General features: G+C 41.0%; 1 long non-coding RNA gene across 1 annotated transcript; it reads left to right on the plus strand.

Moving 5' to 3' along the window:
* The first annotated feature begins 420 nt into the window (after positions 1-420).
* Positions 421-6,432, plus strand: LOC121559211. Its single transcript, XR_005998714.2, has 3 exons — positions 421-482; positions 4,232-4,269; positions 6,357-6,432. It is a non-coding gene; the product is annotated as an uncharacterized LOC121559211 (long non-coding RNA).
* The last annotated feature ends 4,019 nt before the right edge of the window (positions 6,433-10,451 follow it).

The raw sequence follows: 10,451 nt of genomic DNA on the forward strand, positions 1-10,451 counted from the left end.
ACAGTATAGCTCAGTATTTGTTTTATTTATTTTAGACAGTTTACGCTATTATCAAGGGGATATAATTTTGGTCGTGACTGTATGATGACTATCACCTTTTTTCCACTATCAAACTGCATAAGCACTTAAACAATACTGTTTAACCCAGCTACTACATCATGTAACTTTTTAACAACTCGATCTGATGTTCAAACTGACACTATAAAAACATGTTGATCCCAGACTGTTTCTGGTTGAGATTTGCTTGCGACCATATGAAACAACTAAATCTGTCTTAAGTTGAAAAGACGAACGACGTTTTTAATGGATTTATCATTTGTGTTGTAAATAGTAAGCTTGTCATCAAAAAGGGGTTTACTTTATCTGATCTCACTGCATGACTTTAAATTACTGCTGTCATTACGGTATTGTACTCAACCTCAATTATAGGCCCAGCAGGGGAGGTATTGGAAGAGCCCGTTAACAAGAAGGAGGCAAAGAGGGTAAGTGGATCAGTGGGTGGCGCGCGCCAAGATGGCTGCTTCATGTGTTGGCTAAAGAATCCAGTAACTATCTCTTTACACTTTGAAATGACATAAAAAATTATAATACACTAGGCCATGTGTTATGACATTTGGATCAGGCTGTGACGTGGACATAGCCACCAGGCGAAGCTGAGGTCCTGTCTTGCCACAGCACTGTGAACCGTGGCACATTAAGCATATCGTTGGTCTAGTTATGTGGGATCAAGGGCATTGGATGCAGTTTTAAAGAAATGCCCCTCAAGATTGAGGGAGCTGAATGGGAAGACAGAACGTTTTCCGCTGAGTTAATAAAACTGTCAAAAGAGCAGCACGGTAGCGCTGTTTTATGTACAATGTTGTCAACAAAATTAGGTTGTTAGTTACTCCCGTCCCTGTTGCAGAATGCAGCCTTTTTGAAAGCATGTACTAAAGTTGATTTAATCCACACTTGCATTAGTCCCCTCGTTTGGTGATGGGCATTTAGGCTGTGACAACGCAAAAGGCAGCAGACAGAGACCTACGGTCTGTTTTAGCAGGGGAAGTTTGGTAGGGTGACCTGATTTGTAACTATGAAAATACTTTTGCATTACAGATTGTGAACCCAAAAGTGTAAGTTTGATTCTAGAGGGTGGACAATAAATAAAAATATAATTTGGTTAGGGTGTAGGGGCAGATTTATGTCATCTTGTATTCAGATTTTATTATCTATTTATACTGAACAAAATATAAATGCACAATTTTGGTCCCATGTTTTATGAGCTGAAATAAAAGATCCCAGAAATGTTCCATAAGCACAAAAATATATTTCTCTAATTTTGTGCAAAAATTTGTTTACATCCCTTTTAGTGAGCATTTCTCATTTGCCAAGATAATCACATCTACCTGACAGGTGTGGCATATCAAGAAGCTGATTAAACAACATGATCATTACAAGTGCACCTTGTGCTGGGGACAATAAAATCCCACTCTAAAATGTGCAGTTTTTGTCATACAACACAATGACACACGTCTCATGTTTTGAGGGACTGGGCAACTGGCATCCTGACAGCAGGAATGTCCACCAGAGCTGTTGCCAGAGAATGTAATGTTCATTTCTCTACCATAAGCTGCCTCCGTCGTTTTAGAGAATTTAGTAGCACGTCCAACCAGCCTCACAACCGCAGACCACGTGTAACCATGCCAGCCCAGGACCTCCACATCCGGCTTCTTCACCTGCGGGATCATCTGAGACCAGCCACCGGACAGCTAATGAAACTGAGGAGTATTTATGTCTGTAATAAAGCCCTTTTTGTGGGGAAAAACATATTCTTATTGGCTGGGCCTGGCTCCCCAGTGGGTGGGCCTATGCCCTTCCAGGCCCACCCATGGCTGTGCCCCTGCCCAGTCATGTGATATTAGGGCCTAATGAATTTATTGAAATTGACTGATTTCCTTTTATGAACTGTAACTCAGTAAAATCGTTTACATTTTTGCATGATGCGTTTATATTTTTGTTCAGTATACTTCATTTAGTTTGATCAGTGGAACAATTCTCATTCTTAACAACGGGCTAAAATATAGGGTAATTAATGTGCTTGTCAGCAACAACACTACTGTTATTCACCACACTTATTTTATTAATCCACTTCTTCACAATTTTGTGTAGTCACATTTGAAATCTGATATGCCTGCTTGTTTCTGAAAATGAATGATATGAGGCTATATATTTTTGCAGCCAATCATGGACAGTTTTTTGAATAAGTTACACAAATAAGCATTGGATATTACATGCTCCAGCAATCAAATTCAATTTTTATTATTTTAGGGGACTCACAACTCATAAACACATAACATGTTGTCTATGTACAGTAAGATGATAGCAAGGATCTTCAACTAGTAGACATAAACCACCTGAATAGTGATTTTCATTAGATTTTTCTTGAAGGTTGGTTGATTTTGAGAAATTAATTGTTACTGTATAATAAGAACATTTTCAAACACCGAGCACTTGGGAAACATAGATCAGTGGTGGCCAACCCTCCTGGAGAGCAAGCAGAATTTTCTGTCAGCCCTATTTTAAAGAGAGAGTTCACCCAAAATCGCTTAGTCATTGAATTTTTTTGTTTTCATTTCATGTTAAAATCATTCTGAATACACCTGACCTGTGTTTTATTTTATTTAATTTTTTTCACCCTGGTCATAGGCCTAAGCCATGTCAAAATACGTAGAATTGCAGAAAATTAGCTTTAAAAAGTAAAATTTTCCTTGGGGAGGACTCCAGTCTCCCATCTAGGGGTTATGGCAGGGGGCAATGAAATTCACACAGCAAATCTCACTCCAAATGTTCTTCAAAAGATCGCATTCCTGTAGTAGTGGTAGTGGTAGTGCGTTGCTAAGTAACGACGTAAACAATGGCACTTTTTATGAACGTGGCCATGTGTATGTTGTCTAGTATGCCATGGGCAGGATAGGCTCTAACAATGAGAATTCCAAACCACCCATTGTATAATATTTATTTAACTTTGATGGTGGCAGGTAGTCTAGCGGTTTAGAGCGTTGGGCCAGTAACCGAAAGGTCACGAGTTCGAATCCCTGAGCCGACCATGTTAAACAATCTGCTGATGTGCGCTTGAGCAAGGCTCTTAAGCCTAATTGCTCCTGTAAATCGCTCTGTATAAGAGAGTCTGTTAAGTTAATGTAATGTTTTATTGTAACAGCAAAGTAATTCAGAGTTTTAAATGACAACTGTTTTTAAGAACCAATTAATTACAATAAGACACATTTACATAGGTTACATCCTTAATGGTCATGCTGATTATGTTAATGTAATTATGTTTAATTTCAAGTTTAAAACTCAATGTCTCTGTTTAAGGTTATATAAAAGTGAGTTCCAGCATGGTTTTCTAGTTACAGTGCCTTCGGAAAGTATTCAGACCCCTTGACCTTTTCCACATTTTGCTACGTTACAGCCTTATTCTCAAATGAACAAAAAAATATTCCTCAGCAATCTACACACAATGCCCCATAATGACAAAGATCACAAATGTTTTAGCAAATTTATAAAAAATAAAAAAACAGAAATACCACAGTTACATAAGTATTCAGACCCTTTACTCAGTACTTTGTTGAAGGACCTTTGTTAGTAATTACAGCCTTGAGTCTTCTTGGGTATGACGCTACAAGTTTGGCTCACTTGTATTTGTGGAGTTTCTCCCATTCTTCTCTGCAGGTCCTCTCAAGCTCTGTCAAGTTGGATGCGCAGCGTTGCTGCACAGCTATTTTCAGGTCTCTCCAGAGATGTTCGATCGGGTTCAAGTCCGGGCTCTGGCTGGGCCACTCAAGGACATTCAGAAACTTGTCCCGAAGCCAGTCCTGTGTTGTCTTGGTTGTGTGCTTAAGGTTGTTTTCCTGTTGGAAGGTGATACTTCGCCCCAGTCTGAGGTCCTCAGCGCTCTGCAGCAGGTTATCATCAAGGATCTCTCTGTACTTTGCTCCGTTCATCTTTCCCTCGATCCTGACTAGTCTCCCAGTCCCTGCCACTGAAACCCCCCCACTTTGTCATTACGGGGTATTGTGTGTAGATTGATGAGGGGAAAAAACTATTTAATTCATTTTAGAATAAGGCTGTAACCTAACAAAATGTGGAAAAAGTCAAGGGGTCTGAATACTTTCCGAAGGCACTGTATATATGTCAAGAGGTCGATCTGGTTACCTAAGTAGAATTCACTAACAGCGTCTTGACTCTACAGATTCTAGGATCCCCCAGCGAACACAACTTAAGACACAGGTCAGTACAAAGGTTATTTATTACAAATTCAGGAAAAAACAAATGACAATCTCAGTGTTAGTTTAGTTAATTTGAGTTTAAATCACTGTTGTTTTTTAAGTACAGTGAGGGAAAAAAGTATTTGATCCCCTGCTGATTTTGTACGTTTGCCCACTGACAAAGACATGACCAGTCTATAATTTTAATGGTAGGTTTATTTGAACAGTGAGAGACAGAATAACAACAAAAAAATCCTGAAAAACGCATGTCAAAAATGTTATAAATTGATTTAGATTTTAATGAGGGAAATAAGTATTTGACCCTTCTGCAAAACATTACTTAGTACTTGGTGGCAAAACCCTTGTTGGCAATCACAGAGGTCAGACGTTTCTTGTAGTTGGCCACCAGGTTTGCACACATCTCAGGAGGGATTTTGTCCCACTCCTCTTTGCAGATCTTCTCCAAGTCATTAAGGTTTCGAGGCTGACGTTTGGCAACTCGAACCTTCAGCTCCCTCCACAGATTTTCTATGGGATTAAGGTCTGGAGACTGGCTAGGCCACTCCAGGACCTTAATGTGCTTCTTCTTGAGCCACTCCTTTGTTGCCTTGGCCGTGTGTTTTGGGTCATTGTCATGCTGGAATACCTATCCACGACCCATTTTCAATGCCCTGGCTGAGGGAAGGAGGTTCTCACCTAAGATTTGACGGTACATGGCCCCGTCCATCGTCCCCTGATGCGGTGAAGTTGTCCTGTCCCCTTAGCAGAAAAACACCCCCAAAGCATAATGTTTCCACCTCCATGTTTGACAGTGGGGATGGTGTTCTTGGGGTCATTGGCAGAATTCCTCCTCCTCCAAACACGGTGAGTTGAGTTGATGCCAAAGAGCTCCATTTTGGTCTCATCTGACCATAACACTTTCACCTAGTTCTCCTCTGAATCATTCAGATGTTCATTGGCAAACTTCAGATGGGCCTGTATATGAACTTTCTTGAGCAGGGGGACCTTGCGGGCGCTGCAGGATTTCAGTCCTTCACGGCGTAGTGTGTTACCAATTGTTTTCTTGGTGATTATGGTCCCAGCTGCCTTGAGATCATTGACAAGATCATCCCGTGTAGTTCTGGGTTGATTCCTCACCGCTCTCATGATCATTGCAACTCCACGAGGTGAGATCTTGCATGGAGCCCCAGGCCGAGGGAAATTGACAGTTATTTTGTGTTTCTTCTATTTGCGAATAATCGCACCAACTGTTGTCAACTTCTCACCAAGCTGCTTGGCGATGGTCTTGTAGCCCATTCCAGCCTTGTGTAGGTCTACAATCTTGTCCCTGACATCCTTGGAGAGCTCTTTGGTCTTGGCCATGGTGGAGAGTTTGGCATCTGATTGATTGATTGCTTCTGTTGACAGGTGTCTTTTATACAGGTAAAGCTGAGATTAGGAGCACTCCCTTTAAGAGTGTGCTCCTAATCTCAGATCGTTACCTGTATAAAAGACACCTGGGAGACAGAAATCTTTCTGATTGAGAGGGGGGTCAAATACTTATTTCCTCATTGAAATGCAAATCAATTTCAACATTTTTAACATGTGTTTTTCTGGTTTTTTGTTGTTGTTATTCTGTCTCTCACTGTTCAAATAAACCTACCATTAAAATTATAGACTGATAATTTATTTGTCAGTGGGCAAACATACAAAATCAGCTTGGGATCAAATACTTTTTTCCCTCACTGTATGTTTGTGCTGGCATATGCTGATAAAAAAAAAAATTGTGAAGGGATTGGGAACACAAAAAGCACAATGAGAGGCTGTACTGATCAATGATGTAGAGACTCACTCATACACCGGAACAAGCACATTCCTTTGTTTAGATAGTGCCTTTGTGAGTGTTCTGCCAGTCCTCTCTCTAGTCGTTGGCCGTCTGCAGGGTGGTCCATCACTCTGTGCCGGCTGAGTTGTAGTGTTGGGGAGCTTCTCAGCTGTGCTGTGGCTTTAATTCAAACTAGTAGTGTGTATACTGATCAACAATGGGAGCCTCACTCACACGTTAGGAATAAATGCTTTCCTTTAGTAGTGCTGTAGCAAGCATTGTCATGGTGTTTTTCCCCGCAGCAGCAGGCTAGCAGTGGGGAGAAGCAGCAAGGCAGAGGTCCCTCCGTGGAGAAATGCCGGGTGGAGAGGCTTGTCCAAGGCAAGTTCACGTTCCCTTTTCTTAATAGTTCTGGGGCATGTTTTGTAATCAGTTCAGGGAGTGAAGAGGTGGTAGGGATTGGCAACAGTTTTCCCCACAGTAATTTAGTCCGTGCCAATCTGCGGAAGCACAACACACCATGTATAAAAAGCGACAAATTCATGCAATTCAATTGAATTCACACGTGAGAATGGAAAGAACCAAGTGAATGTCCATCATTGTAAATGTCAAACAGCAGACGTGATTAAAAAGGTACTCATAATTAGGGTATGATAGTAATTGATAAGACATGCTGATACCTATAATGATTAACATGCTGATAATAATATTATAATAAATATTAGGCAGAATGGTAGTATATGGTGTAGAACGAGTCAGTCACTTGTGAAATATACATTTTGAACATACACTACGAACATCAATGAAGGGGTTCATTGTAACTGTGTGGATCTAGTGAAATCATTAATGTTTTGATCTATTATTTACCCAAAACCCCATCCAGAGTACTACATGGAAACTATAGTGTTTTATTCTAAAAAATACCTGGAATTGTAGATTCAATGTCATCTTGAATTTAAATAAGTTAACACACATCTAACCTTTTTGACAGAAATCAGAAAAGGTCCAACAGGTTTCACCAAAAGCCACTAAGTCAAAACCAGAGAAGGATGGTTCTTCAGGAAAAAACAGGGAAACAAGCAAAGGTATTGTCTCCTGTTTAAAAGCTCTTCATGCCATCTCCCTTACACTTCATTATTTAATCATTTAGATTTATCGACATCACCAGCTGAGTGTCATTGCGCCTGAAGTTGGAAGACAACCGTAACAAATTGGATGCATTCTTGTTGCCAGGCTGTATAAGGTGGATGGTGTAATAATTATAGTAATGCTCTGACTGTTGCTCTTTAGCTTACCATTTCTCCATTGATTGGATCTCTCATTTGCATTGCAGTAGACATTTTACCAGAGCATCAGAATTGCAATTGCCTTACCATATCTTATCTCACTATACCGCCCTTAAATTACTTCTGTGTTAATTACATGCCAGAATTCCTGTGACTCATTGTGTCAAGGGAATTGGTCTGACTCGGCTTACTTTACTGAACTTTACTCTAAATCAGGGATGGGCAACCTGCGAGCAACTGTGGCCCCTCATGATGAGTTGTGATTTTTTTGTGGCCCCCACCTAAAGTTGCCCATCCCTGCTCTAAATACTGTGTAAAACACCTGTTGGTGTACTATTCTGCTAATGGCTGTGGAAAAGGGTATTTGTAATCATGGCAGCTTTTTTATTTCTATTTACAGGATCTTGTTTCATGGAGCTGTTGTCAAAGGCTGGACTAAAAGATCATTATGAAAACAAACTGACGTTAAGTACTGTCCTTGAGATAAATGATAATACTACATCAGATGAACCACTTACCACTATGCAGTCACTTCCAGGGGCCTTCCTTAAGAAATTAATGATGGCAAATGTAAATGCTAGGAGTGTCAAATGTATGTCCACTGACCAGGAAGTTCCATATTATGGAGTAGACAACCAGGACACTGACTCTGATAGCAGCAATGTAATTAATCCACTGGACCTGATTACAGCCCTGTTTCTGTGCTCAGATAGTTTCCTGCAGCAGGAGATGGTCCAGAAAATGTCCATGTGTCAGTTTGCTGTTCCTCTCCTGCTGCCAAACTGTGACACAGAACAAAGCACGTTGATGCTGTGGGCCCTGAGGGACATAGTGAAGAAGTTTAGACCCTCTTCCCAAACAGCCAAAAAAGCTTTTGTGGAGGAGAGAATAGTTCTCTCTGATATTCCTATGGTGTCTTTTGTTAGGCTAGGAGAGAGCAGCTTGTCCAAGTCTCAGATTTTGAACAAGTTGCTTAGTAACCCCTCAACAGTACCATGATACATTTGTTCATCATGATATGGAATGTGGCAATGTACCTCAGTGGATTTCAGATGGTCTAGTTGAAATCAGCTGGTACTTTCCATGTGGGAACAGAAATATAGACATGTTCAAAGAACCTGTCGCTGTGGCCAATCTCAGAGGAGACATCAGGTCTTTTGAAAAACAGTTCTCCTTTCTGTGTCAAACATCAGCTGCAGTTTACATTTTCACTGATGATTTAAAGACAGATCTCAAGTTGTTGAAAACCAAAGACACAAAGGCAGAGTTATTTCTGGTCGTCAACTCTCAAAGAAAAACATTCAGAGTAGACACATTGAAAAAAATGATCACAAACTGCAGGATCAAAGAAAAAAAACGTGATTGTGAAGAAGAAGCAGAATGATGCAGAATTTGTCAAGACCCTTCAGTCCTCGGTGGGTGACATCGTGGAAAAAAGTATAAACCGATTGACAATTGAAAACATGGCTGACGTGGCTCGTCAGAGTAAGATTCTGGTTGATGAAGACAGTGATGAGTGTCAGAGTGCCAGGAAGATGGCAGATGAAATCACCATTAACATCAAAGACACAATTAAATTCAAAGACAAACAGCTACCCTTACAAGGGCAAATCTGGAAAGAGCTTTCCCAGTTGGAGAAAGAGAGATGTAGGCTGAGAAAACAAGGGGATCAAAACATTGAACACTACAATAGCTCTCTGAAGAGAAAGGAGGAAGAGCTGAGAGAGAAACAACATACATTTGACATGTCAGATGCAATGGCAAACTTTATGTTAGGAATGTCAAGATCAGGACCTGAGCGATCCTATTTCCTCAAATGGATGCGCATAAATCTGGACAATCTGTCACGTCAGAACCTGTCTGGTTTGCGGGACCAGTACAAAGATCTTTGCCAATATTCTCCGGAGAAAAAAGACGACATAAAAAATTTGGATAAGCAATTATCTGACTGTTCATTAGGTCTTGAACACTTTCTTCGTGAGTTGGGCCAGTTATATGAAGCTTCCTGCTCCCTCCCTGAAAGTAGCCTACAAAGGAAACAGATGGAGCATCTACCTGGATTGTGTGCTCAGATGCTGTTGGATGGTTTCCCCCATTGAGCTTGTGGATGGGGATGCATCAAATATCCCTTTGAAATGGATATCAGCTGTACTGACTCAGCTTCATACTCTTGTGGACTCTAACAGCAAGATCCGGGTTGTGACAGTTTTAGGGGTCCAAAGCACTGGGAAGTCCACTCTCCTCAACACCATGTTTGGGGTCCAGTTTGCTGTCAGCAGTGGAAGATGCACCAGAGGGGCCTTCATGCTACTGATTAAAGTCAACAAAGAACTCAAGGAGGAACTGAAATGTGACTTCATCATGATCATTGACACAGAGGGGTTGAAATCACCAGAGCTGGCTCAACTAGATGATAGCTATGAACATGACAATGAATTGGCCACACTGGTGATAGGACTCAGTGATGTTACGATTATCAACATCGCCATGGAGAACTCCACAGAGATGAAAGACATTCTGCAGATTGTTGTTCATGCTTTTATCAGGATGAAGGAAGTGGGGAAGAAGCCAGTATGTCATTTCCTGCACCAGAATGTGTCAGACATGTCTGCTCATGACAACAACATGAGGGACAGGAAGAAGTTGTTGGAACAGTTGAATGAAATGACCCTGGCAGCAGCCAGAATGGAGAAGAAGGAGAATATCACCAAGTTCACTGACGTGATGGAGTATGATCCAGACACAAGCAGCTGCTACATCCCAGGACTCTGGCATGGGACTCCCCCGATGGCTCCAGTCAACGCAGGCTACAGTGAGGCTGTGTACAACTTCAAGAAGAGCTTGATGGAAGATTTTTTTAAATTCCAGAAAAATGATGATTTGACACATTTCATGAAGTGGACAAAAAGCTTGTGGGAGTCTGTTAAATTTGAGAACTTCATCTTCAGTTTCAAAAACAGCTTGGTTGCGGATGCATACTCCAAATTGTGCACTGAGTACAATGGTTGGGAGTGGGCATTTCAGAAGGAGATGGAATCCTGGATGTTCGGTGCCGAAAACAAAATTTCAAATTTTGGCATGACAGGTCTAAATCCCACAATGTCCACAGTAAGA

Source organism: Coregonus clupeaformis, unplaced genomic scaffold (assembly GCF_020615455.1).
Source record: "Coregonus clupeaformis isolate EN_2021a unplaced genomic scaffold, ASM2061545v1 scaf0926, whole genome shotgun sequence".
In the NCBI taxonomy this organism is placed as follows: domain Eukaryota; kingdom Metazoa; phylum Chordata; class Actinopteri; order Salmoniformes; family Salmonidae; genus Coregonus; species Coregonus clupeaformis.